A 7,440-nucleotide genomic window follows, 5' to 3' on the forward strand; every position below is an offset into this window, starting at 1 on the left:
TTTGGACAGTCCTTTATTCCAGCTGCACTCCGACTCTACAACCAGGCCCTGCAGGGTGGGGGAGACCTGGAGATGGAACTTTTGGAACTTTTTACTTATTGAGCCTGCACTGTTTTATGTTTTTTATTGAATGTTTTTCTGTTTTCTGTACTGAATGTTTTTCTGCCCTAACTGAGCTGTTTGACAACAAAATTTCCCCATTGGGGACAATAAAGGTTTTCAATCAATCAATCAATCAATCAATCAATGACCATCCACTGGCAGCAGTCATCCGCAAGGTTTGTTGTGTTCTGTCTGCACTGCTGTCTGTCCTGTGTTGTTTTGTTTGCATTGCATTTAGAAATGCTCTTACTGTAACGCCAAATCAAATTCCTATATGTGTATGCTTAATGTGTATGCATAAATGGCAATAAACGTTATCTCATCTCTCATCTCATCTCATCTCATCTCATCTCAAGGTGATGGCCTTAGGACACCTGCCTCTGCCTCTGGTCCAGATCAATTTTGATCTTCTCCTCAACCACAGAAACACCAGGCGTGCCCTGATGAACCACCCTGAGTTACAAGACTTCCTTGCGTATGTTCGTAACACATATGTCCATCCTGGAGCGGCCTTCCCACCAGCGATGTGGAATGTGTTCGAGAGAAACATGGAGCAAAGGACCAATAATCATGTTGAATGTAAGTGTAACAATGACAGATCTGAACAAAAAAAATATAATTTCATCTAATAACTAAATCTGAAGTATTAAGTTAATTATTTTATATTGTTAATATAATATTGTCTGCTAATTATGGGTTAATTCATTCTTATCCTATCACCTCTGGGCCTGTGCGTATATCGAGGTTTAACTATGAGCCGAAACAAAAATTAACGAAACATCAAACACAGCAGAGGACAGGAGGGCTCTTTAAACAGGTGGACGAGTTGCCACGTACAGGCGCGCTAATGATGATGGACATAACATCAGTCCAATCATGGGCGGGCACCGTGATTGAGAAAGGATTAAGAAAGGATTTAAAATTGTGAAAGGAGGAGACACAGAGGGGAAAATGTTCAATGTCAAAATGTTCATGCCAAACTAATAACATTTAGGGCCTGATTTACTAAGATCCCAAATAACGAATACTAATTGAAGTTCACACACAGGGGAAGTTGAGATATACTTCAAATAAGGCCCGCTATCTTCTACATTGGAAAGATCAACAATCCTCACTGCACACCGTTAGTAGATCAGCCTGCAGATGTAGAACCAGTTTGCACATTAATAGGCCATTAATAGGCTAATAAGTTATAATTCTGTATTTTTGTTCTAGCTTATCATCGTACTCGATGCTGTCCAAGTGCGCCATCCTTCACTTTGGAAATTCCTTCGGCACCTGAAGGATCAGCAAACGCTTGCAGAGGGTAAACTGGGGATGGCAGACAGAGGCCACGCTCCCCCAACAAGGAGACGGAAGTGGAGGGAGTTGGAGGCCCGTCTACTGAGGCTGAAAGGACAGTACATGCAGGGCCACAGAGATCTGGCTTCGTACTGGAGGGCTGTCAGCCGTAGCGTCCGTATGGGCTAGATTTCCACATTTATTTTGATAGCACTTTGGCCTATGTTGTTGTTATTATTATTGTTATTGGCCTAATTGTGTTATTGTTATTATTATTATTATTGTTATTATTAGTTAGAATAAGCTGTACGCCATTGTTTACGCCATCATGTATGCCATTGTTTACATGTTATTTAGCTCTTTCATTTGTTTTTGCCAAGTTATTGCTGTACCATAGTTTTGTTATTGAAAGATGTCTGTACCTTTCCAGTTTATATGGACCTGGGGTCCGTTTCACTAACGGTGGCTTAATATAGCGGCGCTATAATTAAATGCGGCGCTCAGGGACCTCGAGATTGGTATTCAAGCCTCAGGTGATTCCTCGAATGAGGATCAGCCTTGTGTCATCAGTGTTCACAGAAGACAGGCTTACAAATCTTCGATATGGGCGCGTGCACGCAGACATAAAAAGCCCTGAAGTGTCGATCTGTCGAAATGAAGATACTCCACTCTGCAGGGGTACTACATTTGCGCAGCATTCCGAATTATTGATTTTTATGAAGACGGAAAAATAAGATGTAAAATAGTGCAATACTGCCGCAATTAACAAGGCGAGGGAAATGGTTTGGCAAGAAATTGCTGACCGATTAAATGCGTAGGTCATACTAGCCCCAGTTATTGTTATATGTTCATATTTTAATAAATGAATATTGCTACTGTGGTGATATCCGCAGCAGGCTACAAAACATCATATCGCCACAATGGCGTAGTGGTATTGACTGCTGCCATAGGATTTATTCGACATTTTATATCAGTGGTTCGAATCCCTCTTCAGGCGCACTTTTTACTGCATTTCGTTGTCTGAATCTAATCTAAAATCTCATCTAAAAAAGTATTGTAGGCTATAAAATTATGGTGCAGGCTAATTTACAAGAACTGACACGATTACAATGGTGTTTGAAACCTTTGCATGAAATCTTCGGTTAAATGTAAAAAAAAAAAAAATGAATGACTTAGTCAAGTCTCGAACTCTCAACCTTTGGAACTCGAGTCCACAGCCTTAACCATTACGCTAGCCAGACCACTGTTATGACGGCAATGCAAGTTGAGACAATTACTTCTTTTTTTTTTTACACTCTTTTCTTTATCTATCTATCACACTTTCAAAATATCAAGTTATCTATCACACAATCAAACTATCTATCGATCGATCACACTTTCAAAATATCAAATTATCTATCTATCACACAGTCAAACTATCTAATCTATCTATCTCATGTGAAGTGGGAACTAATATTTCCTAAAAGACACATGAGGAACTTTCGTTCAGGGTTTAGTTTCCGCCTGTGAGCCTTTTTTGACGCACGGATGACTATAGCCTGTGTTTTAGCCTGGTCGGGACCAGGCTAATTATATCTGACTCAGAAGGAGCTCAACCAAGCAGCGAATTATTTGAGCCACATTGATGGCACCGAACGCAAGCTAACATTTTCGAGGCTTAAAACTTTATCGAGGCTTAGACCTTTATCGAGCTTCATGGAATAGGGCCCTGTTTACTTAGTAAGCCATATAGTTATTATTACAATATATGTGATGCCAGAGTTAGGACTGATAATTGCACTAGAGCTCATGTGTCAGGATTACCAGGTTTCAGCAGTGAAACAGTAGGCCTCTCCTTATTAGTGCCTGACTACTAAAACACTAGAGTGAAAGAGACTACATCTCTGTATGCCAGGATCCCCCGAGGATTTGATGTGTGCAAGAGGATGTGTCACACTCTATGTGCTACGGATACTGGCTAGTTACTTAGGGATTATATTATGGGATATGTGACACTGTAACCTAGAGACACACTGCGCTGTTACGTGACGTCCTGCCAATGGGATGTACAGTATTGTCTCAGGTTGGCATTTTGATGCTTGGTCTTGGAAACAAACACCATGTTTGCACAAACATTGTTTTTTTTTTGTTGTTGTTCGTTGCAATAAAAGCCTATATTTTGGATTGATATCTCTACTGTATTTATTTGATTCCGTTTGACCAAAATATAGAAAAAATATTTCTTTAATCCATGCATACAATTGCAAATGTTGGGCCGCTACCCACACGTTTAGCTGTGTTGCTCATTCCACAAATGCATGATCCTTACAAGTCATACCTCGTTGTAAAAGTGACTAATCAGCGGGTCATTCCACTAAAGGTGGATCAGTATAGCGGCGCTCAGGGAACTCGAGATTGGAAATCAAGCCTCAGGTGATTCCTCGAACGAGGATCAGCCTTGTGTCATCAGTGTTCACAGAAGACAGGCTTACAAATCTTCGATATGGGCGCGTGCACGCAGACATAAAAAGCCCTGAAGTGTCGATCTGTCGAAATGAAGATACTCCACTCTGCAGGGGTACTACATTTGCGCAGCATTCCGAATTATTGATTTTTATGAAGACGGAAAAATAAGATGTAAAATAGTGCAATTCTGCCGCAATTAACAAGGCGAGGGAAATGGTTTGGCAAGAAATTGCTGACCGATTAAATGCGTAGGTCATACTAGCCCCAGTTATTGTTATATGTTCATATTTTAATAAATGAATATTACTACTGTGGTGATATCCGCAGCAGGCTACAAACCGTCATATCGCCACAATGGCCTAGTGGTATTGACTGCTGCCATAGGATTTAATCGTCATTTTATATCAGTGGTTCGAATCCCTCTTCAGGCGCACTTTTTACTGCATTTCGTTGTCTGAATCTAATCTAAAATCTCATCTAAAAAAGTATTGTAGGCTATAAAATTATGGTGCAGGCTAATTTACAAGAACTGACACGATTACAATGGTGTTTGAAACCTTTGCATGAAATCTTCGGTTAAATGTAAAAAAAAAAAAAAATGAATGACTTAGTCAAGTCTCGAACTCGCAACCTTTGGAACTCCAGTCCGCAGCCTTAACCACTACGCTAGCATGACAGCAATGCAAGTTGTTTCTTTTTACACTCTTTTCTTTATTGATATATCGATTTATCTATCACACTTTCAAAATATCAAGTTATCTATCACACAATCAAACTATCTATCGATCGATCACACTTTCAAAATATCAAATTATCTATCTATCACACAGTCAAACTATCTAATCTATCTATCTCGTGTGAAGTGGGAACTAATATTTCCTAGGGAGGAACTATCGTTCGGGATGTAGTTTCCGCCTGTGAGCCTTTTTTGACGCGCGTCTCACTATAGCCTGTGTTTTCGATTTCGAAGACGTCACTCACTGTGCTACGAAAACTGGCTAGTTACTTAGGGATTATATTATGGGATATGTGACACTGTAACCTAGAGACACACTGCGCTGTTACGTGACGTCCTGCCAATGGGATGTACAGTATTGTCCCATAGGTTGGCATTTTGATGCTTGGTCTTGGAAACAAACACCATGTTTGCACAAACATAGTTTTTTTGTTGTTGTTGTTGGTTGCAATAAAAGCCTATATTTTGGATTGATATCTCTACTGTATTTATTTGATTTCGTTTGACAAAAATATAGAAAAAATATTTAATAATGTGTATATATATCACTGGTGTTCTTTTAGGAATATAAGATTTTCAATTCCATCTCGAAAATGATCTATCTAGGGAGTTATATAAAATGATGAGACAATACTATGACATTCATTGTGTTCTTCATTATTTCCAAGTCATCTTAAGACCCCCCCCCAAAAAAATAAAAATAAAAAAATAATCAAACTCTCATGCAGTACCACATAACGACACATGAGGTCACTTGACACAACGGCAGGCGGGGAACATAGGACCCTTTTTCGGAAGCGGGGAACATAGAACCCTTTTTCGGAAGCGGGGAACATAGAACCCTTTTTCGGAAGTGCGGAACAGGGGAACATAGGACCCGGGGAACATAGGACCCGGGGAACATAGGCATGCTCCCGTCTTATCTACCCGCTGAAATGTGTTGAGGGCCGCCGTAATCTGTAGTGTGGCACGCTCAAACACAACCATCTGATCCAACCCCAAGCTTTCCATCTCGCAGTAAAACTGTAATCATGGGCAGCAGGCGAGGTCATGATATATCGTCGCCTGATGTTTTTCTTACACTAAAAAGACAGCTTTGTTTTGGACTTGCTTACATGTTTGTACAATTGCGTCGTTTTCAGTAAAAGCAATTCCACAGCTTTCTGCCATCCTCGGATCATTTCGTATGAGTCATGGAATCTTTGTACAGTATTGTAAGTCAATATAAAACCCGTGTATGGTTGAGAGAGCATTACAGTACAGTATAAATCTTCTCCGCTGGGTTAGACTCCACATGTGTTCGGAACAGGGAGCCATGTTTCCATGTTTTCATGTTTCCAGCCCTCCGTCCGTCTCTCCCTCTCTGGAAAGTAAACATGGCCCTCGTCAGAGGCAAGGGCACCCTGCAGCTGCTGCCCTGGGGGCAGGGTGAGGCACTGGGAGAGGAGAGGGTACCATGGGTCCCCCACCAGCACTGGAACATGGTTGCCCCAGGGCTACTGAACACCTAACAACCGCCCCCCCCTCCCCCCTCCACTCCCTGGGGTGTGTTACCTAACACACCTGACCCGGACATGCATAAACAAACACCCACACACACACCCATCCAAAAGCCCACTAATGAGGTTATGGAACACCAGTAGATCAAACTTTTGGATGTGCTAATCATAACATACATGTATTATGTATATATAGTTTACCGTATGTGAAGCCATTTGAGAGACTCGACACTAGGGTTTGAGGCACAACAGGGAGCCAAACTGTCTACCCTCTCTGCTATGAGCAGTTGCTGTTTATTCTTCAAACAGGGCTGATGTAAAGTTGCAGTTGTTTATCTAAACATAACGTGTATCATCTGGTCTGAGAGCTGGTCTAACAGGCGAGCTGTTTTGGAATGTGTCCAAAAATACCTCAAAATGCTGGTCACCTTACAGTCTCTTCCTGTTTCCTGTTCACACATAACACCTCAGAATAAGCAGTCCTCAGTCCTCTCTTATTAAACATACACCATGTCATATCAAGCTTTTAACTTTCTATAGTTCATCATTATTTTGCTGTATCTGTGGTTTGAAGCTACTGTGAGAACATGTGGGTTTTCAAATGGCATTATGCCTATTAGGCTTAAATTATAATTACAGGAATAGAACAGCTTTCCCTTGGGAAGATTAATAAAAAAAAAAGGAAAGGGAGCGGTTTAATTTATCCAGCCAAAATATCTCTGGAATATCACAGTACAGTCGAAATTGAATAATGCCTAAAGACGACGCTCAGTTGGGAGAAACAGTGAACATAAAAGAAAAGCCAGAGAGAGAAGAGAGAGAGAAGGGAGAGAGAGAGGGAGAGATTGTGTATTGTGAGGACTCCAAAGAGAGAGGGAGAGAGAGAGAGAGAGAGAGAGAGAGAGAGAGAGAGAGAAGATACAATAGCAAAGGGAAAGTTAACAAATTGTGAGATTTGAAAGGAGGAAGAAAGCGGAATTCAAAATGATAGAGCAAGTGAGAGTGAGAAAGAAAAAAAGAAAGAAAGAAACAAAGATACAAAGAAACAAAGAAACAAAAGCAAGAGAAAGAACTAAAGCTCCGTGAGTCAGCTAGCCAGACACTCTTGGGCACAGGAAGTTGTGCTGTTGGAGCTGATATGTGTGGAAGCAGGAAGTGTTGGGCGCGCAGGGCAGGAATCACCCAGTGGGCAGGCAGGCAGACAGGCACACACACGCACACACACGCACAGAAACACACACACACACACACACACACACGCACACGCACACACACACACACACACACACACACACACACACACACACACACACACACACACATACACACACACACACACACACACATGCAGGCAGGCAGTGAGAGTCAGGGAGAGAC

This window comes from Nansenia antarctica (genome assembly GCF_963989245.1).
Source record: "Nansenia antarctica genome assembly, chromosome: 1".
NCBI lineage: Eukaryota > Metazoa > Chordata > Actinopteri > Argentiniformes > Microstomatidae > Nansenia > Nansenia antarctica.